We start from the raw sequence: 26,744 nt of genomic DNA, 5'->3' as shown, positions 1-26,744 counted from the left end.
CTATATTAAAAACTAAAATACTGTGCCAGTCAGAGATTTCTCTTCTGAGTATAACATCTTACCAGCTCTGACTTACACATTTTGGAATATATACAGGAAGATCTCAGGTTCAGAAAAACTTAGACTTACTATGTTTATCAGTTCTTGGAAATACATTAGGAAACATTAAATACAGTATCTTGTTTCTCACTTGCCTAGACTCTTGTGAATCAAGGGAAGTTTCTAATTATGTAATTAGGACTACACTAGCAAAAAAGGTGCTTAACAGGAACACATTTGGATAGTTTAGTATCATTTCTGATGGTTAAACATGTGACAGTGAATTACATTAAAGAACAAAATCTTTTGTGTTTTTATTTCATCACATCAATGTTCTGAACACGGAGCTTTAGGGATCATGACTTATTTTCAATATTCATCAAGAAGTAATGTTTTCATAACACCAAATTTTAATTTCAGACCTTAAACTTTCATTTTATAAAAATTTCAAATAAGGAGAAATCAATAGACTTCATTAAACTTCAGAAGTTGATAAATTTTAGTAAACCACAATCACAGGTTCACAATTTTGGTTTAAAAGATTTCATCTTCTAAAGTGCTAAAAGTATAACCAAATTAGAAGGTCACATCCGTTGAGATTAAAGATTTGTTAAAATGTTGTAGCATGAAGAAACTGAGGAATGACAGCTTTGTTCTTTCAATAAATGTTAATTTTAAGTGATAGAAACTTATTTTAGATTACTGCTTTCCTCCGTGAAATGTAATGTACCAGATTGCTGTACAAAAGCTTGGCTTTTTTCTGCCAAGCTATACAATCAAAGAAGAGTAAATTTTTAAAAAATTATCTGCAAGATGCTTGCACATATTCCTTTTTTTTATTGAATTTTAAAATATAGTCTAAGATGAAATAATGCAAGGACAAATTAATATGAAGACATGTTCTAGAAAATGCAAGGAATGTGGAGTACCCTACAAACTGTATTATAAATAAGGGAAGAAGCAAACAAAACACAGAGCATGGGAGCAGGTGGCCAGCATGAAATTCTGGCGAGGACTTTTTTTTTTTCCCCTACAAACCAATCTGTCTCAGAACATGTCTAATCCACATGCCAGAAAGTGAGAAGTCTACCCTGGCTGTAGAAGGAATAATTTTTCAAAAATGTTTGTTTTGTAACCTCTGCAATGGAAGGATCATCTGTGTGTGGTGATAGAAAAGATTGTTTTAAAACCATCATGTCATCAATCCATTTAAATTATATGATCCTTTCCTTATAATTAAGATTAGTTTGCAATTATATATCATAACAAATTAATAGAAATGAAAGTGCAAGCACCAAAAAGAGACCAAGACAAGTGGAACATATGCATCACCGACCAAAAGAGACAAATATTGACTAATATAGTCAATACCACATAAATGAACAAGTCCTTGCCACATTAATGTGACAAAATTAATAATTTATCACTATCTTCAGTACCTTTATTTGCATTTATAAATATAATCATATGTTTACATAAATAATAATATTATTATCTCAGTTCTGTGATGATATGTCACAAGCAACAGTATAGACAATGTATCTTGACAGCTCCTTTAGTTGTAGGAAATAGGGAAAAAACAACTATCACAGCACAAGCAAGCTATCAGGCTGCAATAAGGCTTTACCATCAGTCAGATTCTATTGTCCCTGGTGCTTCTCCTTCCTCCAAAGGCCAGACCACACTGCTCCTCCTCCATCCAGTCACTTCTCCCATCATCCTTAGGGCTATTTAACAACTTAGCAGAAACAAGCTACAGCTGCACATCATCCATGTCAATCAATCCACTGCCTTTGAGGCAAGGCCACAGCTGCATATTATCAATGCTAATAGACCACTGCCTTCATTCCTCTACAAACAACAACAAAGAAAAACATTTTTATCTGCTTCAGAAATTCTGACAGCTAAAACTACCAAGGGACCTTGGTACCCTGCTGCCCTGTGGAACTCCTCAGTTTAGACTTCTCATGCAACTCACAGGGAGTTAGCCTTCTAAGAACCCCACAGACAGAGAAAGCTGAATGACTCAGTTACATCTTAGAACTCTGAGCAAAAGCAAGTGTCAGTCACCTGGAAAAATTGCTTATGGCCAATGGTACAAATTACGGGTTAGGTGACAGTTGAGCAGTGTTTGGCAGAATTCTTCAATGCATAAATACCAGATGCAAACGTCTTAGTCACACTGGGAATATATGCTCATTAATTAATGAGGACTAGTATCGTTAGAGTGAGAAATTTTAAGGTTTTTCAGAAGTGCCTACAGTCTTGGAGATACCTTCTTTGAAAAGAATGTGCTCTCAGCTGTTTTATTACCTTATTAAAGCATATTGCAAAGAGGGCTAAAATGACTAAAATGACAACGTGATACAATATATAGCGATGCATTGAGCAGCATGTTGAAGTGGAAATTCCAAAATGCGTACCTGTTAGAGCAGTATGGCATCAAAAAAGAATGAGCTTTACATCTCCACAAAGCTGACTAGCTTAAGAAGAGAGCAAGCATGATATGGCCGTATTGCTCCACTCACAGAACTACACATATAATGATTAACTTTGTCTTTCTGTCCTCTTCTAAGTGCTTTAAAAATGCTCTTAAACGGCGTTGAAAAATTCCACCTTACAATAAAGTTTTTTAAAAACAAAAAAAGAAAGATCTGAATATACCCATCCTTCTCCACCCCTTTAACCTGACAAACCTTCCCAGAAGTTTAGACAATATTTTACAATGTGTCATTATCTAGGCAACCATAAATCAGACAAAAAAACCTTAAGCTTAAATCCATATAATTAGCTATATAATTATTTCAAAAGCTTGGAAACTGAAACTTTAGTACAATTATTATAAGTACTAGCAATCATAATTACAATACAATTTGTCAAATCTTAAGTCTTTGTGTTGGGACTTAGAAAACTGAATGGATTTGTTTTCATCATATGGCTCTGCATAGATGGAAATGTGAGAAAAGAAAAACACAGTTCACAAGCAAATTTGTCAGAGAGGGTCCAAGAGATGGGGTAATGACTGTCATCTAGTACTGTATGTTATAAAACGTTCTCAGGCATTAGGAAGACAGACACAATGCACCATTCTTTCTTTCCTTAAAAGGTGATCTGAAATTGTAAATGCTTTTAACTTTCAACTGTTTGAAATTTAACATAATTGAGTGTTTAGAACTGAAAATCAAATCTTTTTTATACATAGGTCTAGGCAGCTTCTGACAGGTAAATTCTTAGACAGATGTAGGAATTTTTCCTAATAGATGCATCCTGAGATTCTGGGTGCACTCACAGACTAAAACACTGACCAAAGCCTTCTCTGGAAGAACAAAAAGTCTTTGGGAAGAGGAAAAAGGCTCAGGGAATTTGGGAAAGAAGAGAGAGAGAAAATGAGAGAGGGAGGTATCTTTCCGACAGTATTAGTAGCCATAGTCTGTGTAGTTTTGCTTTCACTTTATGTAATTTATAAACATCGATTACCTTTTTGAGAATTCTTATTGTCTTGAATTTCTATTTTACTTTAACCAGCTGTGAATTGTGTGGTTTTAATTAACACAATAACTAGGTCTTCCTTTGCCATGACTGTGGAGTATCAATAAATGAGGGCACTAAGAAAACTAACATGCATCTGATTGCTCCCTGATTCCTTTCAAGGTCATTGAAATGTAACTACACTACACCTTTGTTTCCACATCCCTGGGCCAGGTGTGACTGGCACCACAGGAATCAGGGTGGTGGCAGGGAAACACTGCCAGCCACTGAAGGGGATCTGACACGGGTGGGGGAACCAGGGAATGAATGAGGGCAGAACACTCAACTCTAACTCTGTCAAAGGACAGCCACTGCAATACTGTTACCCAAGGCCAGGCTGGGGTGCTCCCTGCCAATTTTCACAGGATTGGTGCTGGTGCAACTATATATAAAAAATTCGCTCATGACACATCTTTGCAGACTCTTCGTAGAGCCATTTGTGGTGGTAGGACTCTTTCCAATGAATTGTTTATCAATTTATTTATATATATATATATATATATTTAAGCACAAATGTGTGTTCAGTTCTCCTCAAAGGGTACGATAAACATTCCCCAGCAATACTCACATCAGCTACTTGCTTCTATAGATCCAATCCTATCACACTGCATCATTTGCAAATCTGAGTAGAAATAGATTTAGACCTTCGGGGTTAAATATTTCACAACTAATTGGTCAGTTCTATCCAGTCAGCCATGAAAAGAACCAAAAAATCATATAATGGATGCAATTTACAAAGGAAAGAATCAATTCACCATCAAGACTGAGAGATGTGGGTAAACGATAACAGTCTCATTCAGCAGCAGAAGCAAGCTCCAGTCCAGCTGGGGTCTTTGAATCAAACCAGGTAAAGCTTGAAATGAGGAGAGAAAAATAAAACAGAGGGGGGGAAAAATAGACACACACACCTACGGAAACTACAGATGAAAACTAGTCCCTTGAAAATCAGGGGACACAGCACAAAACTGAGAATAAAAGGCTGGATAAGCAACAGGAGGTAAACTAAGACCTGAATTGGAGCAGATACAGGTGAAGAACTAATCTCAAAGATGACTAGGATCCAGAATGCCAATTCTGTATGAAATAGGGAAGAAAAAACCCTGTAGTTACCTTTGGACCTGTTTTTTCATTTGTGATTGCAAGCACTGAACTGTGGAAAGGCTGTCAGGTGTGAAGAACCCTACAGTCAAACAGAAGGAATGAAGAACTCAAAGCAGAAAACAGCCAAAAGCCTCCCTCTTTAAATGTGAATTGACTTTTGGGGATTGTCACTGGGGACTGCCTCTCCAAAAATGGAGGCAGTCTTCAAAGCACAACAGTGTAAAGATAATGAATCAGACACAAGACTACTTTATACCAGAAAACTGAGCAAAGTGAGGGAGTTATATATGAATCACTCATGCAAAATTTGTCAATATCCAGGCTGATGGATTACCTCATATATGACAATCATGGGTTACTGTGGTAGTCATAGAATGGTTTGTGTTGGAAGGAACCTTAACAATCATCTAGTCCAACCATCTTGCAATGGGCAGGGACATCTTCCACTCTATCAGCTTTCCCAAAGCGCCATCCAACCTGTCCTTGAACACTGCCAGGGATGGGGCATCCACAGCTTCTCTGGGCAACCTGTTCCAGTGCCTCACCATTCTCATACTAAAGAATGTTTTCCTAATATCTAACATAAATCTGCCTTCTTACTGTTTAAAATAATTACTCCTCATCCTCTCACTATACACCCTGGTAAATAAAGAGTCCCTCCCCATCTTTCCTGTAGGCCCTGTTAAAGTTCTGGAAGGCTGCAATAAGGTCTCCCCAGAGCCTTCTCTTCTCCAGGCTGAACAACCCCGGTTCTTTCAGCCTGTCCTCATGGAGGAGGTACTCTAGTCCCTGATCATCCTTGTGGTCTCCTCTGAACCCACTGAAGCAGGTCCGTGTCTTTCTTATGCTGGGGGCCCTAGAGCTGAACATGGCACTCTAATACTGTATTGCATAAAAATTAGAGACCACCTTTATTATTCTAGGCACCTAAATGCACACAATTAGTGATCTGTTTATGAATCTGTATTAAATCCTTTTTAAAACACTTCTTTACAAAATACTTTTTCTCATGATTTAAGCATGGCTTCCATTTTCTCTTTGCAGCATTAGACTTAGCCATTTTAAAACAAGTTTGAATAAGCCTCACTTCCCAGGAGATGCAGGTCATATAACATGAAAAACTCCTGGCTTTATTTATTTCTTAAAAAAACCCCACAACATCTTACTAGTAATGACTTTCAGTCTGTATCCAATGGGGTTTGTATTGGGAAAGTCTATCACCTATGTGTGTAAGTGCACAGGCTAGAAATACACATATGTAAAATTAAGTTTAAAAACTCATATCCACTCAAGTGAAAACTAGAATATAAAACAAAACAGAACTGCCTTTGCTTTCCTGCCTTATAGAAAGAGGCCAGTTTTTTTTCAGTTTCTTTGTAAAGTCTTGGACTTGACAGGAAAGAAAAACTGAAATGCATGTTTTGGCTTTATTATCAGCTTGTATAAATGAGCACTATTATGTAAACTTTAATGGAGAGACTCTCACATGCCAATTGAAGATGTGTCCTGCTTATAGTAATTTCAAGCACTTGTCAGGCTGTCAAAACCAGAGGTGATTACAGCCCTGATGTCTTGTCTTCTTGTATCATGTCACTGAGAACTGCAGAAGGGAAAAGCATGTTACTCAGCTTGCTGCAGCATCACTGATTCTCTTTGGCTCCCTGCATCTGACCTCAGAGTTCAAAAGTCAGAAGAAAACCATGCTGCTGTGACAACTTTATGTTTAGAAACAGGAGTCATAAAGTGCTCTCCTGTCTCATAAATCCAGAGCTGATTATAACACCTGCAGCAGAAAACCAATGTAACCATGGTATTTAAGTGCCAAACTTACTGAAATGAGGAGCTGATGTTAGAAATTGAATAATGGGTTAATATTTTTAAAGGCCTGGATATGAAGTTACACACACAGACATCTCCCATGCATTTGTGAACATTGTTTTTCTCACTGCAGTACTCCACATCTGACAAGGAAAAAAAAAAAAAAAGATAGAAATGGGGATAAGAATTGGGTCCAGAGGGTAAGAGTCCAGAGGATGATTCCCCAGAGGGATATCCAAAGCTCTGGGTTTGGTGTTGCAGTTCCCTCTGCCAAAGGGAGGGTAGACACTTGAGAAATTCAGAAATATATACATGAATGTGGCAGAGTCAGGAAGGATTGCAGTTCTGCTCCCTGAATCTTGTGTTCCCATTAAAGAAGCATTCTATTAAAAAGAAAAATAGTAGTAGCAATAATAATAACAACAATAATAATTGTATATAGATATGAACATAGAAACTAAAATCTGCCTGCCTGTTAAGGTCTGAGTGTTCAAGTCAACAGTTTTCAAAGTCACCAAACTGTTTCTTGCTTTTTCTGTATTACAGCTTCATTACAATCACACACTTCTGAGGTACTATACCATTACTCAATTCAGCAGAAAGGTGCAACACCCCTTCTACCTCATAAAATCCATACTGAACTATTGAAGATATAGTCCTGGAAAATGAGAGATGAAACACTGCACTTGCAAGTTAAAAAGGAAATTAAGGACTAGCAATATTGAGGTATAATAATATTCCATGGCTCTTCCTTGAAAAGCTTTTTTTTTTCCCAGGCATGTTAATTTTATTTAACTGATCATATATTTTATATTTAATAGTTTAATTGGAGGCCAGACAAGTACAGAGAGAACTTTCACCTCAAAAGCAAAAGTCAGTTTACTTGCCTAAGCGTCATACAACTGCTAGGAGTTTTATCAGCTTGAAATTTTGGACTGAAGCAGTCCAAAACCATGCTGCGAACACACACATATGTACTGAACGAATACATTACGTACAACTGCATTACCGAAGTGTTCAGTGCAACAAAGGAATGACTAAGACTTTATTTGCTGTAACCTTTGATGGGTTCAGAACAAGTCAACAAAGTCACTTTTCTGGGAAGAAAGTTCACACCAGTTGCTAGTCCTAGGTACTCACTGTGCATGCATGGGAAGATAAATCCTGGAGGACTTTGCAGGCACTCTGCATACAGATGTATATCCATACATTCAGGGAAGTATATTATTTTCCTTTTGCACCCTAAATATTGACTGAAAACAATGGAATTAGATGTAGAATGGGTAACTTGGCAGACGTAATGAGAACTGAACCTCCAAAATACATGAAAAAACAGCTATGACATTGCTGGTTTTATGGACTGTGAGGTTAATGGAAGCACAAAGCAGCACCTGTACAGAAGATGGAAGACATCAAAAGCCAAGAATACGACAATACCATCTTATTTTTCCTAATTACCCCTCACTTCATCATATCAACATCCAAGCTAAAGGGTGGAAGTACAAGAAATGTCTCTGCTGATTTTAACCACTATGGAATAGATCCCTTGAATTAATTTTAAAAGTCTTTGTTTAATTTAAAACTTTTACACTTACTTTTTGGGTATCTTCAGAATAAACATCGTCAATTTATGTATCAATACACAATATTATTATTGCTTTTTACAAGAGAGAACTGATTTGACACGGTTCTTTAGCTTTTGAGATTCTCTGTCTCCTTATCAAATCATACAACTTCTACTTTTGTAAATCATTTGAGTATCCAGGAAATCTGTGTTTGAACTATAACAACACAGGCAAACAACACAGTCTAAAATAGAAATATTGAAGTTAAAAGAAAGGCAAGAGAAATATTTGTAACTTAGGGAAAGACTGTTATAGCTTGAATGACCTCTTAGTAGATTTTGGTTTCTGTATTAAGCTTCAAAATATTGTGCTGCATAGTTTGATACCCTGAATTTCCTTCTTTTTCTTTTTTTGGAAACATCTAAGACATCGAAAGGGACCGTTGTGTTCAGTGATTGAGAGTATGGGGAGCACAAAAGCAGATTGCCAGAGAAATAGAAAAATAATCAGAAGTCCCTGCTCTTTAGAGACTAGGATTAAGGTTCAGCTACTCTAAGTGTGTACTGGATTTAGAAAACCTGGTAACTCTGTGGAAAAAAATAACCTGAGTCTGCATCATATTGGGAAAAATATTCAGAAAATCAAAACCTGTAATTGCTAAGTCTTTATTAAAAGTTACACTGGCATCTGCTTAACTCTTTCAAAAAAGACACAGCTTTCAGAGACTGCTTTTCAATTGTCCCCTAGAGAAGACTGTTTGCCCCATGGAGAGGTAAGTTCACTATAAATCTTTTATTTGTAGGGGCATTGTGAAGCAGAACCACAGACTGCATATCAGATGGTATTTAAAAGTTGTCACAAAATATGATTTTTTTTTAGTGTTATTTCTTTAGTCTTAAGAATTATTATACCCTAAGGTAACTTTCTTTGAGAGTAGCCTCCCCATATGAAATTTGTAACACATCAGATGAGGAATGTTAGAAACATCTAGACCTCTCATTCCAATTGAGAAACATACAGTCTGCTTCTAAAACGTACATGGAAGTGACTAGATGACCCACTTTGCAGGACAGTTCTATTACTTGTTAGCCTTTACAGAAAAGTTATAGCCTGAATAGCACATTCAGGTAGTAGAATTGTGCACTGCAGTTCCATTTCATTTCAAAATTCATCAATTATAAATAGTTGTTATGCCTAGCCCTAGTCCTTGAGGAAAGCATGGCAGCCAAACCTTGGCAGTGGTATTCATTAGTAATGACACCTCCTCAGGTCTGTTGGCAAGTGGCTAACATACAATTCAGTTATCCAACAATTCCATGGCATAACAAAAAAATCTCAAAATTTACATTGACATTTCCTAAGATGCCACAAATTCCTTGCAGTATTGCCACAACACTTGAAAAACCATGGAGGAGGAAACAAGTGGCAAGGCATTCCTACCAGAAAGGTGACTAGATCTTGAAAGAAGGATTTATTGCTGAGGACCAATCTGTTTGTATTAATTAGTCGCTTGCCCAAGGGAGATCAAGTCTTCATTTTCATGACTGTTGAGGTTTAACAAATGAAAAATGGAAAAAGAAATCATTAGTGCAAATCCCTAAAGTTTGTTATTATAAACAGAAAACATTATTTTCTGGAGTGGCTTACTTTGTAAGCCCCTGTTCTCTGACATTGCAAATAATTTATTTATTTATTACATGTAAATAGAAGAAGCATCATCAATAATCATGATGCTTCTTTACTTGGGTTTATTTTGGCAAAATTCTTTTATAATGTATTAAAATGCCCTAGTTTATACTGCATTTACCCTAGGGGAATTGGGTGAATAATTGTGTTCACACACAGGTACAGAACTTCAAAGCCCTTATTAGACTAAAATGAAACATGGTGATTAACAATGTGAACTGCACTAGTTTTCAGTTTGTCTGCCCTTGGTAAGAGGATATTTATCTTGGGGCTAGTGCAGTGGATTGCCTGAATAGTGCCTCACTAAATCCAAACAGGGTTATCCCTTCCAACTGCTTGAACTGCAATGTGGTAAAACCAACCGTTCGGTATCACCAGGATTTGCAACATTTATTTGTGTTGCTCAGTGTGCTCAGATCCATTATCTAACATTTTTATGGCAGTCTGTGCCTTTAAATGGGTTTCACTGGAGAGTTCTCAATAAACATATAATTGACTTTTTGGATGTTGGCTTGATTTAGGAACAATAAAATTAATTCGTTTTGAGCAGCTGAGTGCAACTCAGTTTTGGGAAGAGAGAATCAGTTGTCTGTGTTGCTATTATCAGGATGAACACTTTGGCTACAGCATTCCTTACTAATTTAGGTTTTGGTTTCTTTTCCAGAGTGTAAGTAGTTCTTTGTCCTCCACATGCAACTTCAACAGACTATGAGCTGTGCTGTTCAGGCAACATTACATGTTGCCTTTAAATTATAACATCATGGGGCAATTAAAGAGAAAACAGTTTATATGCTGTAATATATTTCCCAATTTTTTTAGTTGTCTGAAAGTAGATTAGAAATGCATAGAAGGCAATAGCAATTAATACATTCAATAAACCTTCTGGACACTTCAGAAATTCTTGAATTTGTCATGATGTTAAATTTAATTATAAATATAATACAAAAGAACCAAGTATGAAATGTGAGAGTACTTTGACCTTTATGACCTTACAGTAGGGTTTGCTGTTTGTGTTTGGGTTTTGAGCATTTCTTTGTATATAATGTTAATCGCCTAACAAATAATGCCAGGCAGAATTCATACCTTATACACAGTGGAAGAAGCAAAGAAAGAGAAGCTGTTAGGAAATTTAGGGTATGAGGAAATGTCCTATTCCTCTTTGAAAGGTTTCCAGGTATGTAGGATCATCTCAGATTTCTAGTCTGAATCTCTTTGGCTCTAACTGTCTTTGTTCTTTTTGCATCCAGACTACATCTTGATTTGCCTAAATTCTCATCATTTCTTGCTCTTAAACTTGGGCAGTTTATGTAGGCTAAAGGAACACACCTTATATAGAAATACAAGAATGTATTGCTAGTCTAACTGGGAGAGTCTAATCAAAGAATTCTTTTCAGCCCAGATTTAATTATTACATAAAAAGGAAGAAAATATTACTACTAAATAAAAATTCCCAATAATATCACAGTTAAAATTATTATACCTGGTTCCTGGGCCTTTCCACTGTTCTACTGTGTCCCAGGATTGATGGCCTCAGTCTGGGGGAAGGCTGTATTGAGTCATGATCATCCTAAGTCCTTTCTGGAAGGAGTATGGTATTGATGGTGAAGATTTCTTCTTTTTCACTCTGAGATGTACTTGGGAGTATTTTCCTACATTTTTCTACCATACCCTACACTTTACTTTCTTCATTGCTCTCTAAGTCTATGAGCCAAATCCACATTTGGTATGTATGATATTTTGCATACAATAGCTACCTGTTTGTTGTTACTTCTTGAATTGTTTTATGTAACTCCTATAGATGTATTTATTTAATAATGGATATTTAACCACTGGTAAATTGTTTATAGCTTTAAGGAGTCTAGTAACATTTTGTGCCCATGCTTTCAAGGCCTTTGCTACAATCCCCTGTACTCCTCTACACTGCATTTTTATTCTAGGTTCATAAATAGTGCATTCTAGACAGCATAGCTGCCTGTTATCGCTTGTTATTTACAAAAAGTACATATAACAATAAATGTTACACCACACAATTGAACAAAGCTAAGAAAAAGCTAAAGCAAATGAGAGAACAGTCACCTTGTTAGACAGCTGTTACAGCTAAACAAGCTTAAAGAAAATTCCATGTAGTCCAAGTCTAGGTAAAGCCTGACAAGCCCCAAGGTCTATGTTGTTAGCTTAGCACAAAGCCTGCAAGCTGTTGCTGTAAAGGTTAGACCATACTCACTGAGCTACAAGTCTGCAGTCTTTTTTTTCCCTTAGATGTTAGTGTTCATCACAGATATGATACCAGAAGATGTCTGTACTCTAGGCAGCACTTAGGCCCTTGTCTAAATCTCACATTAAGATTTCAAATATGACATAAGAATTGAGCATCATAAGGAATGCAGAGAGATTCAAGGCTGAAATAACCAAATGATGTAGTTTAGCTTTATATACAACTTGATCGTTCTGAATTATTTTCATACTGGTTTGAGTTTGTGCCATAAACCAAACATAGGTAAACTGCATGGAATTTCTGCAAACTTCCCTGCATCACTCTGGGGCCTGCTATGGAAATTATTGCGTTAGTGCTATCGTCATGTGAGATTACCATTTTCATGTTCAAATCAATGAATAACAAAAACATTGATATCAGAATATTTTCACCTTACTACTTAGTCATCAGCCAAACGTAGGTATATGTGCCAAACCAGAAGCTTGTGCTCACAGGTTTCAAACACAAAGTGCAAGTGTTTCACTACACAACCCAACAAGCAGAAATTCCCCACAGAGAACTCCACTATGCTTTGTAAATCTTTATGTGTTTACAAGCACTGGGAACATGGCGTACAGGTGGCAAAGATCAGAAATTTAGCAATAAAATACCATTTCATCACTTGTATTTTTCAATCCAAAATGAAATCCTCTCTTTTATGACAGAAATTCATCAGTAACGTGCCACATTCAGTCTAATCCACATTGAACCCCACATGGACAATTATTTTCACTGTTTTCATCCATATTGTTAGAACAAGAATTTAAGGGGAATGGTTTAAAAACCAAAACAAACTAACCTTATCTGTTAACAGGCATTTCCTCTGAAAGGTGGTGGAGTAACAAACAAGGTCTCACAATCACTAATCATGAATTACTAGTTCTTCTGTGAAAAGAGAAGGATTTGCCCCAGGGAGATCAACCAAGTTCTTTCCCTAAGCACTGGTATTTAAGTATTTTTTTTTTCTCTCTTTTTTTCAGACATTTAGTATATGATATCCACCAACAGTATTTTTTCTAAAAAGAATGTGATAGTTGGATGCTGTATATATATTGACATTCAATAAATGTATACCCTAGTTCCAAAGTCTTTAGTGTCATAAGGAACTGATGGCTTCATAGGCATTCATAATTCTATGAAGTATTTCCTGTCTGTATTTTCATTTCTTTATTTTATTTGAGCAAGTAACATTTTCTAATAAATATGAGTCCTTTTACTGTGTGGAATGTCATACTCTGCACAAGTTCCTGGGCAAGAGTGTTTCACCTCTGTAATGAGTGCATACAACAGGTGCACCAGTGACTCCTGTAAGGCAAAAGACAAAAGACATGCTAAAATTCGATTCTCAGTAAAGGATTTTAACTAAAACTTCAGCTATTGAGGTCCTGCAAAGGAAAATTGTGAAAAAGGACAACATGTAAACCTCTCTTACTAATTAGATTTCATTCACAGACAGCATTTAGTAAATCTGCAATTATTGCTTCTGCCATACAATAAATATGAAAATTAACACTGTCATTTGTATCAACATATTATCAATGGATAATCTTCAGGCATTCCAGTTTGAGGTACCCGTTGAAAAGCTGTGAACATCCACCTTAATGTGAAGCTTTCCACAGTGTCTACAGGGTATATCTATGAATCATTGTCTCAGCAAGAATTGCACTCTGCAAAATTAAATGTAAAGCTATATGGGTCTTTTCCTGATGTAGTATCAATCCATGTACACAATGCAAAGGCAGGAAAAGTGGTGAAAATGCATGATTTATCCTTGGTAAATTTGATTTCTATAAAGTGCTGAAATGATATATGGTATCAATGCACTGATAAATAAAACTTTGCAAACAAAATAAGAAATTTAATATGTATTTTTTGTTACACTTTATTACTAAATTACTTCAAGGGAAAAAAGTGAGAAAAAAGGAGTTTGGTTTGGGTTTCTTTCTTTTTTGTGATACCTGTTTTCACTTATATTTTCAATTAACTTAAACTTTTTGAAGAACTTTCAAGAGTAAAAGTCGTCTCTGGAGTATGTACTTTCCAAGTGTCCAGTTTTGATACCCATTTCTCTGCAGTTATGCTCTTAGTCTGTGGCAAGAACACATGCATTAATCTACTGATCATCAGATATAGAGTAAAATGTGTCTCCCAGGATTGCTGGACTGGTTCTGCAGGTCTACAGCAACTGTCATATACTCCTATTAATTCCAGCACCCAGATCGGTCTGAAAATTTGCTGTGGACATGCCTAGGGCTTCAGCAGATTAGGTGGGCTAACAGGTAGCCTTAGAAAATTCTAAACAAATCTGAGTATTTTTCACAAAGGTATGGACAAATTTTCCAGAGAAAAAAACAAAATGTGCAGTAGTCGCTATTACCTCAAAAATTTTATTTTTTTGACCTGCACAAATGTAAATCAGAAGTGTAACTTTGTTACTGAAAATATAGAAGCAAAAGAGGTAGTCATTGATAATGCTAGCAGTGCAAAAACCTGTTTTGAAGTCAACAATATATGTTCATAAAGATATTCATTAACCTCCTCTGATCTTACAATAGTTGCAGATTCTTGTCAGCATTGTGAAAAGAGTTTCTTTCACCACTTTGGATTTCTTAAAGGACTTGTCATAACTGAGTCTGCTGCCCTGATTAGACCATAATCACTCTTATTCAGTATTTTGTCTGCTGCCATTAAAAGTTTCGGAGGCAGATGCAAGATCAGAGCACTGGGGAAAACATAAGAAAATAATTTATTCATAGGTTTTACCCTAATGTTCATCAGCTAACAAAAATTTTTAAAGCTTCAGTGATAATGTTTACAGTTCTTTACAAACTCATTACAATAATTGATAACTAGATTTTCTTGCAATTTACTCTAGATTTTCTTGAAATCCAGATGTATCAATCCAGTATACTGTTGATTCTGAAGGATTGTTTACTAGATTCAGAGCAATGATTCTTGCTTTAATAATTCCCTGGAATCAGAACAGGCTTTTCTCAGGGTCTCAATGTATGAACCCTTTAAACATTTATAGACTGTAATCCAGATCTTTTCCATCCTTGAAAAAAAGAAGAGTAAGCATATTCAGCACTTAAAGCCTTTTCTAATAGGACTCCTAATCCCCAGCTAAGCTTTGTAGCACACCCACCCCTGCCAACAGTTTCTGCCCAAGGTTGTAAACTACGTGCCAGACCTGGGCTTCTGATAAATTGTGTAATTGAGCCATTACACATCCTAAGACATAACTAGCCCCTCTGCTTACGCACCTTAAGCCCTTGCTAGACTGAACAATCTTTATGTATGCACTTTCTACCATCAGAAAGCTATGTCATTATTTTGTTACCACAGTTACCTATTTCATTACAGTATTACTTTTTTCATGTTTATTAACCTCAAAAGAGGATAATAGACTAACATTAAATTTTCTTCCCCTCTCTGGTGGGCTAGTTGTAGCTAACATCCAAAATCCCACCAGACTGCTTGCTTACTTTCCCCCTTAGCAGGACAGGAAAGAAAACAAGAACAAGAGCAAGAAAGCTCATGGGCTGACAGGAAGACAGGCAGATCCCTTACCAGTTACAGCACTGCCATAAGCAAACCAGACCTGACCTGGAGAAAATGTACTTAATTTCTTGCCAATTAAAATAAAACAAAAAAAGACTAATTTAGGTAGTGGGAAACAAAAAGACAATAAAACAGTGTCTTTCCTTTGCCTTTTCCCAGTCTTAGCTCCACTCCCTAACCCCTCTGTTAGTGCAGGGGGGATAGAGGGTGGAAGATATGTGTCAGTATGTGGCGGTTTCTCTGCTGCCCCTTCCTCCTCACATTTTTTCCTTTGCTTTGGTGTGGGCTCTCCATAGGCAGAAGTTCCTTCAGGAATATCATCTGCTCCCATGTCATCCTCCACGAGCTACAGGGAAATCTCTGCTCCAGTACCTGGAGCAGCTCTTTCCCCTCCTCCTTCTCTCACCTTGGTGTCTGTAGGGCTGTTTCTTGCATTTCTTTTTTCTCACTTCACTCTGCCTGCCCAGTGTTTTAGCTTTTCTAAATCACATTATCACAGATGCACCACCCGCTGGGCTGAGGGGCTGGGCTGTGCCCTGCGGGACCCCGCTGGCGCTGGCTGGAGCTGGCTGGAACCGGCCGTGCCTGGCATGGGGCAGCCCCAGACTCTCCTCACAGTGGCCGCCATGCAGGCCCCTGCCAGCGCCACGGGGTTGCAGCCCATGCAACCTCAATACCTGCAATCCCAGTGCACATTTTTTAGGTACAATCATGCCAGACTAACCTGATCACATTCTATAAAAAAATAACATCTTCTGCCAACATGGGGAGAGCAGTGGATGATGTTTATCCAGACCAGCAAAGCATTCAACACTGTCTCTGATAGCCTTCTCCTGGTCAAACTGACAAGGTGCAGATCGCATGGGCATCTGTGAGATGGGTAGGGAACTGGCTAATGGCACATGCAAAGCGCTGAGGTCAAGGGTTCTTACTCAGGCTGGCAGCCCATCAAAACTTGAGTCCCCCAGGGAATGATACTGGGTCCCACATTGTTCAAGATCTTCATAGATGACCTGGATAATGGGATTGAAAGCACCCTCAACAAGTTTTTTAATGACACCAAACTCACCACCCGGTGACGTGAACATGTCAGAAGAGAAAGCCATCTTAGAGAGACACCTAGACTGGTGGAAGAGTGAGCAAGCAAGAACAGTATGTATGAAGTTTAACAAAGACAAGTGTTAAGTCTGACTGCTGCTGACCGATACTGCACCTGGGACAGAATAACCAAAGAGTCCAGCACAGCTAGGATCTGTGTGGCTGCGGAGCAGCCTTTCTGAAAGGGACCTGGGGGCCTGGTGAACAACAAGCTGAACATGAGTCAGCAGTGCGCTGCTGCAGCAACAAAGGCAAGTCACATCCCAAGTGGCATCTGCAGGGGGATTACTAGCAGAGATAGAGATGTGAACATCCCATTCTGATGAACACTGGTCAGGCAGCACCTGGATACTGTGTCCAGTTCTGGTTTCCACAACTGAAGAAAGATGTGGACAGACTGAACAGAGTCCAAAGAAGGACCATGAAGATGACCAAAGGGCTGGAGAACCTGCCCTATGAGGAAAGGTTCACAGTTTTCCAGTACTTAAAGGGCAGCTGCAAAGAGGATGGAGGCTGTCTCTTCACAAGGAGTTATATGGAGAACACAAGGAGCAACACGTACAAGTTGTATTTGGAGAGGTTTCATATTGACATAAGAAATAATTTTTTTTACAGCAAAAACAATCATTCACTGGATCAGTCTCCCCAGGGATGTGGTAGAGTCCCTGTCACTGAGGGTTTTCAATACATGACTGGACAGGTTGCTAGATAATCTCACCTAGGCTCCCTTTCTCCACAAAATTTGGACCAGATCTTTTGAGGTCTTTTCCAGCGTGGGCTATTCTATGCTTCTATGATAATTTTAGGTAATTTTTAGCTAATGTTACCTAGGTTTTACAGTGATCTAGAACACATGCATGTGCATGAATGATGCATAGGTCTTTATTGGATGTTATAAAAGTACAACCAAAATAACCCTTAGACTCTTATTATTCATTCAAGTAGGTATGTTTAGTTGAATATTGTTTATATTCTATGTGGTTAGACTTCTATATGCAGTTCAGTAAGGGCAGTGTTTCCTGTCCACTCTAACCCTATTACTGAAATAATTTAAGGTTAGGTTTTTGACTTATTATTTTAACATAAATACCTTTGAGGTGGCACAACAGACTTACGTCAGGGTTACAAATAAAAACAGTAATTACAAAATTAATTTAGTTTAAGATACTAGATTTTAGACTGAATGGAAAAATGTGTACTAAAAAAATGCTAGGAGTATAGTTGTCAAGAGTTAACTTACACTGTGTTCTTAAATATGATCCATAATATTTTACTTTTACATTCATTGTGACATACATAATGATAACATACACATCACCAAAAAACTGCAGCATCTTCCTTTCATGTTCTGAATGTTTCTTACAATTACAAAAATTGTTTTCAGGATGACTTTAATATTCACATTGGAATGGAGCATCTGCCATAGCAGATGGAGAATATGACATCAAGTTCAGCTGGTATAATAACCCTTTAGAATCCTTGTAGTTAACAGAAATAATGTGTAATTCCTTTCGGCTGTACTAAAATTGAAACTGTCCTATACATTCAAGACAGGATATTACTGATCACAGATATTTACTGGGAATAAAAAAATTGTCATACCACTTAATAATTATTCTTGTACAGAGGATAGAAATATATATTCTGAATACTCCATTTGGGATAGAAATGACAGCAAATAATTACTTTCTTTGTAAAGATTGTTGGGATTGACCCGAACCATGATTTTTAAAAATATTGAAATGTCCAGAAAAAAGGATTAATCAATATTACAAATATGAAAGGAATTTTTTAGACTATACTTTATATAACATTCTTAAGTTATGTTACTTCTGCAAAACCATTTTAACTTGTCCAACACATATTTATAACTGTATAAAAATAAATATTTTTTAATGTATTGCAATATATTAATTTAAGTTCAAATTAGATATTTTGTTTGGTACAAAGTTATCAACTTTTACATTTTCAATTTTCCCAATGAAAAATCTGTTATTCAGTCATCTTTGTTTACAAGACAGGAAATCAACAGATAACTGAAGAATGTTTGATGATTTTAAGATTGCATTTTTTATTAAGGCCTCTTGAATATTTGTTAACAAAAAAAAATTAAATTTCTTTGTAAAAGTATTTTGTGCTGATGGGCTTATGTAGAGATCTACTATTTTCAGCCAGGAAACATTTCAGTTCAATTAAAAGACTTAGCCCATTTTGAATCAGGGAGGGATTATTTTTCAAATAACTCTCCTATTGGTTTTGCAAGTGATGCATTTTTCATTGAAAACTTCAAATAGGGAATTTTCAACCCAGGAAAATTTTAACTTTGTTAGGGTTGTCCCGTCCCCCCCGTCCCCCCTGCCCCCCCCCCGTAATTTCACAACGGGGAAAAATAAATAAAACACAAATTCTTATAATTTTCTGTAGTAAGATAGATGGGTTTTACAAAAGGCGCACCCCACTCTAACTATTACATCCCTATTTCTGTGATTATTCTATTGATCCCATGCATCTCCCTGAGGTTCATATTCTGCCCACCTCACATTGCTGAATGCATTTGATCACAAGAAAAAAAACACGGTATAGCATAGCCTTTTGGTATTCAGCTTTAGCATGTATTAGAGCATGTAGAATTCTTTTATGACTGCCTGGGAGCTAGTGTTTCTCTGTTTATTAGAAAGATCAAGGCCTCTCAGAGCTGTTTCTTTTCTGATTGCTGCTGACCTATACTGCAGGTTTGCTTTTCAATCTTTCAGTTATGAGTCTGTAGCAATCCAGCTGCCTGTCAGGGACCTTTTTTCCAAAATCTTTAAAGAGGATCAGGCAAGGTGAGGAGTAGTTACAGATAACAACATTATAGAAATGTAATATATAGGTATGTAAATATATATGCAGAAATGAATGTACAGATATACACATTCACATTTATATGCATGCATATATATGTGTATATATATATATATATGCATGCATACACACACACACACAGAAAGGCTATTTGACATAATGGTTTTACTTGCACTGTACCAAAAAGATCACAGGCATGTGGAAAATGGTTTCCCTCACTGAAAGTAATTTTGAAAGTAATCATCCTAGTTTACTTTTGTCCATGGTACTTCCAAGTAAGTTCATTAACAATTGCGAAGTATTGGCTCAGCCCAGCCAGCAAGTGTCCAAGAATAGGGTATCTGCAATTTTCCTCAGGCATAGAGAGTGTAATATTCATTACTTTCTCTTGTGAAATCTTTGATTAGAATCACAGATGCTCTGGTGATGATACAGTATTTTTGTTGAGAGCACTGAAGGAGCCAGGAGGACTGTCTATCATTGCCACCATTTTTAGATTTAACTGATGGCACAGGTTTCATGTGAACCTACTGAGACTGAAAATGTACTTAAATAGCCTGGTTAATATAATGTAATTTTTTAAACAGAAAAACAAAATAATGCTGCTACACCTTCATTCTTTTGGCTTTAAAGTACCACTGGATAGTCTGTACCCTCTTAAGGTTTCTTTCTAGTAAAATGCTGCCTATAGAGTCCCAAACTGCAGCAGCTGCTTATAGTGCAAGGTCCAGAGCTTCAGACTTTCCTTCACAAAGAATTTACATGTTTCTGTTCTGTATGTGAGCTCAAAACAATTCCAGATTTCAATCATAAATAACCTTTTTACATGCAGACAAGGGAAACTAGCAAGAAATTTTGGGGGTTTTCCTGTTTTGAGATTATTTTATTTACTGTCAGTATAGTGCAGCTCCAGTAATATAGTAATGAACTGTCTTTGCATTTCTCTAAATTAAGAAGGTCTCAGACAGTGTTGTAACATTTCCCCGTTCCATTTCCAATGTGATGAAATTTCAGAGACATTAAATGTGAATGGTCCACTGCTCTTGGTACGGATGCTTTACATTCCACAAACTAAACACATTATAATTTAAACTCAATAAGGTTTCCCTATGGGAATGTTACTCTTTCTTGTAAAAATCTTAAATTTATTATACTTAATTAATTTTAGGAATTATTTAGTGCACAGACTTTTGGAATATGCAAATAATCATATTTAATGTTATTTCTAAAGTAACTTAAAGATGTATTTTGTAAGCACACATAACAAAGCTCTCACTGACATATGGAAAAATCAGTGTAATAAATATGGTAACAATGTAGAGGCATGTAATGTATAAAGGTTTAATTTAATTATAAATCCTTTAACTCATTAGTTAGCATGCTGTGGGAATGCATTTTGCATGTTCAGCAAATAGGGAAGATAAACAATTCCCTATGATTTAAGTTCTGCAATTCAGTTCTCTAGAAGACAACCAAAGAAAATGGCAAAACCACTGAATAAGTACATCTATGATGAATCTGTCACATTTGATGTACAAGTTACTACCATGGGTTCATTTCTTGTCTCAAACTCAAAATTTAAGAGCAGATCCGTCTTTAGAAATATTCACAAAGCAAACAAGCATTGGCCCTTGATAAAATCCAAATTTCTATAACAATTAAGGAATCTTTGGTGGCCCCATAGGGTTTTTTCTTGCAGGTGGGAACACAAGTAGCAAAGTACAACAATGTGACACCATCATTTGGAATCTTCCCGTTTTACATGGCCTCCAACTGAAATGAAGAAAACACAACTACTTAGTGACCTGCCTGTTTCAGTTTCATATTGCTGGTTTTAAACAAAGCATGAGTGTTGACATCTTCAAAAGCCCTTACCATCTTCAAGGACAAATTTAATCCTAGACTCCTGAAATTCAGAGCAATATTGTGTAATTGTTCTGAACTGATTCTGTGGGGTTTTTTTGCATAAATTTTATGCTGCAGCACTGCAACTGGTATTTACCTATCTTCACTAATAAGCATTTTCATTGTGTTAGAAAAATGGCAAGGTTTTCCCTACTGTTGTATGCAAGCATGTTCTACATCAGCTTCAGCCCAGTATTCTTCACACTATTTAAGCTTAGTCTTTGTCATTCATTATAATTTAGAGGAATTTTTCAAAGCCTTCTGCTTTTAGAGCAGTCCTACTCAATTCCTACTTATTATATTCTTGAAATTGTATGTGTGATACCTTAAATTCTTCAATATTAATTTCATTTACCATGTGTGAAGCCAATTTTGCAGTAAAGTCTTATCTACCTGAACTCCTTTTGATGCATATAGTCTTCATTAACTACTTGTTGAAAATTCTGAATCATGAGAAAATTCAACAAGTTTTTAACTGCCTGTTCTGCTAAGAAATTTATAAACAACTAGAGGGTTTGAACAGTGACTTTCTATCATGTATTTGGTATATTCTTTCCATCTATGTACCACTCCCTGCTTTGATTGTAGGTTGTGAGCAGTGCAACTTCCCATTGATACCAAAAATTTCTTTATATGATATTTTTTAAATCCATTTTTTATCTCTCGACCTCTTTTACTCTGACTGCCAAAGTAAAACAAAGCATGTTCCTATAATGTGCCAAAGGATTATGAAAATCCCAGTAAATGTTCTCATCTCAGCTGCCATTGTCATCCTTTCTTATCTCTTTCAAAAAGGTAAAGAGGTTAGTTAGGCAATATGTTCCTTTTCTATATTCATTTGGGAAATCTTCTGTTATCTCATTACTGCACAGGTGTTCTTGTATGCTATTGCTCAATATACTTTATTAGTTTGCTTGCTCTAGAGAAAAAATGCCCTAGTTTAAAAAACTGGAGGTTAACATGTTTGAAAAATGAAATTAAATGTGTAAGATCTAGTAAAGAAATTAGTTCCTGTAAAACCTTCAGTTTGTCTCTGGCTTGCAATGATTTTTTTTTTTTTTTTTTTTTTTTGTCCCCTCTAAGAAGCTAGCAGGAGGTGACTAATTAAATGGTGAGTAAGAGAAAGTTAAAGCCACTGAAGTTAAATGACCCTCACTGGTCAAAAAGCTACTTTTAGACACTGATATTTCATTTCCAAACTATGACTGGTACTCCTTAGTGTATAAAATAAAGAGGATAATCTGTGGATCAAATTCTGTATCTGTTTCCACTCTTTTAAAGTCTGTGTGATTCTACTATCTAAACCTACAGACTTAAGCTTCAGTTTACAGTTATTGAGAACTGAAATATGAAGGACACAGAATCTGCACTGTGAAAATTGTCCACAACTTCCACTGTAAAGGCTCGCTCTTAATACAGGTTTTTATGCCAAGGAGTTTGACTATACAGTTCAGAGGTTTTCTTAAATGGAGGCCACTTGAGCAAGGACCATATGAAGAATTTAAAGGTAAAGCAGTAACTACAATACATGTAATTTTGATTACAGGAATATCATGTGAAGAGAGACAAAATTAAAAAAAAAATAGAGAAAAAAACTTTAATACACTACAGAGTGAGTTGAACCTGTGATTACCTTCCCATATTGGTGAACAAATACATATTAAACCACTACTGTCATAGGCATTGAATAATCCCCAAGAAGCTGGTTCAGCCATCCCTAAATCTCTCTTGAGCTTGGTGTGTCCCTCTTTCACTCTTCTTTGATCTGTTTACTGTCTTATTACATGCAATACATCTGATGATTACATTTGTATAAACATAGAATCTTGGTTTGAAAGGTCTTTGGATATTGCATAATATATCATAAAGATCATCACACTATGGTTGTACCAGAACTAGCATTCTGTCATTTTCTGATGTGTATGTTTCCGGTCATATAAATGCAGAGATCACTTCTAATACATACTGTATGCTACTAACCATAAAGAGAGTAGTCAAAGTTGGCTATGGCTATTACATTATACAAACTAAGGAGTAAGTAGGAAGCCAATAATAAATCAACATCTTGCTGAATTGTTGCTTTGCAAAATAAATGTTTGCACCTCTGAAACATGAAAAGATGAAGGTCACTGAGAGAGGAGGTTCCCAGTAAACAAGATTCAGGGCTTTTCTGTGAGAAAAGAGTAGCGCAAAAGGTATCAATATGATTTCAAGAAGGGTAGAGAGAAAAATGTGTAAGTCAGTAAGAGACTACTGTCTTTTCTCATTTTCAAGGAAAGTGGAAAGAGAACTTTGTTTAGTCATGAAAAGGACATTGTTAACACCCTGACAAGTTCTTATACAGGTAATTAGAGTAAATTTAGGGGAAAACTGTGTTTAGAAACCCAACAGATGGTGAGGATATGTCTGTTGATCTCTCCTGCTTGGATTTGTAAAATAGGTTTTTAAAATGAGATTTCGATTGAGGGGACTGAGTACTTTCAGTAGTGTACTGGTGACACTAGCTATGTATGCTAGAGAAGACACTAAAAGCAGAAGCAAGTAATAACTTTAGAAGTAGAAATCATATATATATGTGGTGTATAAATCAAAATATAAATAAATATATTTAAAAAATCAATGCCTGGAAAGTTTATCATATGACTTTTCTAATGTTTTTATATGTTTGAGCCCTTTCATACACCTCTTTTCGTAATGGCACAATCTAATATTACTATTAATTCTTAATATGAATTCCATACTTTTAGTCATTTATTCTAAAGCCTTATAAGGCTTTTGTATTTCCTTTATAATTGCCTGAGATAGAGGAGCCAATGTCAGACAAAATTTCAGAAAACAGCAAAAGGTTTAATCAGAGCTTATTATACGAAACATCAATCATCACTTAGACCAATGGATAAACAGTAAAGAGAGATATGAATCATTAGTATCTCATCCTAAGGGACTAATGAGTAAAAGAACATATGTAAAAATTGTTCTTCGAGGAAAGAAAACAGCAAAGGCTGGAAAAAGGAAACAGTTACAGTATGACAAACTATTGAGTCATGTTTAATAAATAAGTTTGCCTCCCAAAGAATGTTAGAAAATGTGCAAAATTGTAAGAAATGTTTTCAAAATACATGCTTTTTATAAGACTAGAAAAGACCTCCTGCCAGCCAAGAACACCTATAGAAGTCACTTCTCTCCATACTGAAGCACATTTTCATTCACAGATGAACAAGGGAACTACTTTAATTTTTGTACGTAAAAACTTCACAGAACCCAAAGGCAAAATATTCTCTTTTGGCATACCAGGATTCAACTTCAATAATCTCTCAAAAGCTGATTTCATAGTTACAGTCCAAGCAACCTGTTTATTACTCCTTCACAAATGTATTAATAAATACTTAGAAAATGAGTTACCTCATCTATCAGTATATCAAAATACATTCTGATGTATTACACACTTCATATTCCTGTAGCAAAATCACACACAGACAAATGAAATGCATTTATTTTGACTGTGTTTGAAATATCAGGAATATAGCAGTCTGGTACAATAATATAAAATGAACAAAGAAGTCTGTTCTAACTTCAGCTTCCTGACTTTTGACTTCATTGAACCTCATTTCCAACCTTTACAGGTTGCTGTAGCAACCTGTAACAGCCAGCTACAGTTTGAGTCTCGCCATCCATGCTAGATTTCACATTTGCAGTAATGGTACCATAAGTGAATTCCTGACCTTTATCTCAAGCAAAATAGGTTCTGTTAAATATTAATACTTGTAGTACTTTGAGATATCCTTGATTCTTTTCACTTGGTTATGGGGTTGACTGTGGGTTCTAGTAGGATGTATTTTTTTCAGTATGAGTACATTCTCAGGTTGGCTAAAATACAGTGGTTTGTGGCTTTGTTTGCTTCATTTTGTTTGTGGTGAGATTTTTAATAATCATTCTGTATCACTGTAAAGATTCAAGCAGTAGACCCAAACAGGCTTGCTGTTACCACTCTTCACATATCTTTGGAGAAATACTATGCTTGCTGTGCTTTCTTCTGTTTGTATCATTCTGAGCTCTGCCACGTGTTCATAAAGCACCTTTATGTAAGAGCATTCTGCTTTACAAACTATAGTTCTCATATAGCCAAAGAGGAGAGTGAGACACGGAACAGTGAAGATCAGTTACTCAGGATGGGCTTTGATGGAAAGACTCCAATACCGTCTAAAGGAAAGGGAATTACTTCTGTGAGTAGTTCTGCCTTTTCGAGATTGGTCACGGGCTAAATTGCTCAGCAATAAGGGAAGCCTACGTCTGATTGAAAAGACAAACAACTAAACTGAGCTCTGCTGCTGCTCTCCAAAGAGCACCCTGCCCTCATCTGATCCTGAAACATCGCTGAGTTCTCAGTGACGAGGTGCCTCTGCACAGAAAACACATGTTTTTAAAGCCTGAAATGAAAGTTACATTTAGGAAGTATTTGCTTTAGATCAGATCAGACTTCAGGCTGCATCTTCTACTCCCTATGACTTACTTCTGAGATAACTCATTTTCCTTTGTAGTTTCCAGTAGTTTTGTTGTCTTTCAGCTAGACATCTCATACTCCCAGAGCCCTCACTGAGGCACAGATGTGTATTTCTTACAGTGCCACTGCTGCCAGCATGAAGAAAAGCAGGATTGTGGGTAATAAGGATCTATCTTTAGGAAGGAAAAATACTTGTTTCTCAAATAAATTTTGAATTTGTAGCTGTAGCTATTCAAACTCCTCCCTCTTGTGGATTGTTGATGTGTGGTGACAATTCTTACTGTTAAGTTTAGCAAGGCAAATATACCTCAGATCCAGGTAGCTTATGTTTTATTGACTAGAGAAACTAGATGGGTACTATTATTTTCCAGCTGTACCTTCTAAATCGATGTCATAGATGTCAATTCATTCTCACTTTCTTGAACTGCCTCTGCATGCTAACAGGGCAGAATCATATTTATTTCACACATTACGTAGTAGCATCTCATTTTGAAAATGAATGTTCAGTTTCTCTCTGAAACAGTACTATATTTCAATTTCTCTAGTTATTAGTGTGTCCTTTTAATATGCTTAATTGTATTGCATACGTATGTAATACACACAGCCTTTAAATCAGGTTTGTGTCATAACTATGGAATAGTATGCACCTCTAACATTTAGTATATACAGTTATTTATAGACATGCTTCTCTGACATTGCCAAGAAATTAAATTTCTACCCACTACCTTAGTGCAAGAGGGGAGAATGCAAGAGGTAATCAATTTTCAGAACAGAGTGCAACATACTGTGGTATTTTTTGAAGTTTTCTACTAAGAATGAGAAAACCACCAGTTTATTAGTATTA

This window comes from Falco peregrinus, chromosome 3 (genome assembly GCF_023634155.1).
Source record: "Falco peregrinus isolate bFalPer1 chromosome 3, bFalPer1.pri, whole genome shotgun sequence".
Taxonomy (NCBI): Eukaryota; Metazoa; Chordata; class Aves; order Falconiformes; family Falconidae; genus Falco; species Falco peregrinus.
The sequence above is the reverse complement of the archived record's forward strand: the minus strand, read 5'-3'. Positions refer to the sequence as shown.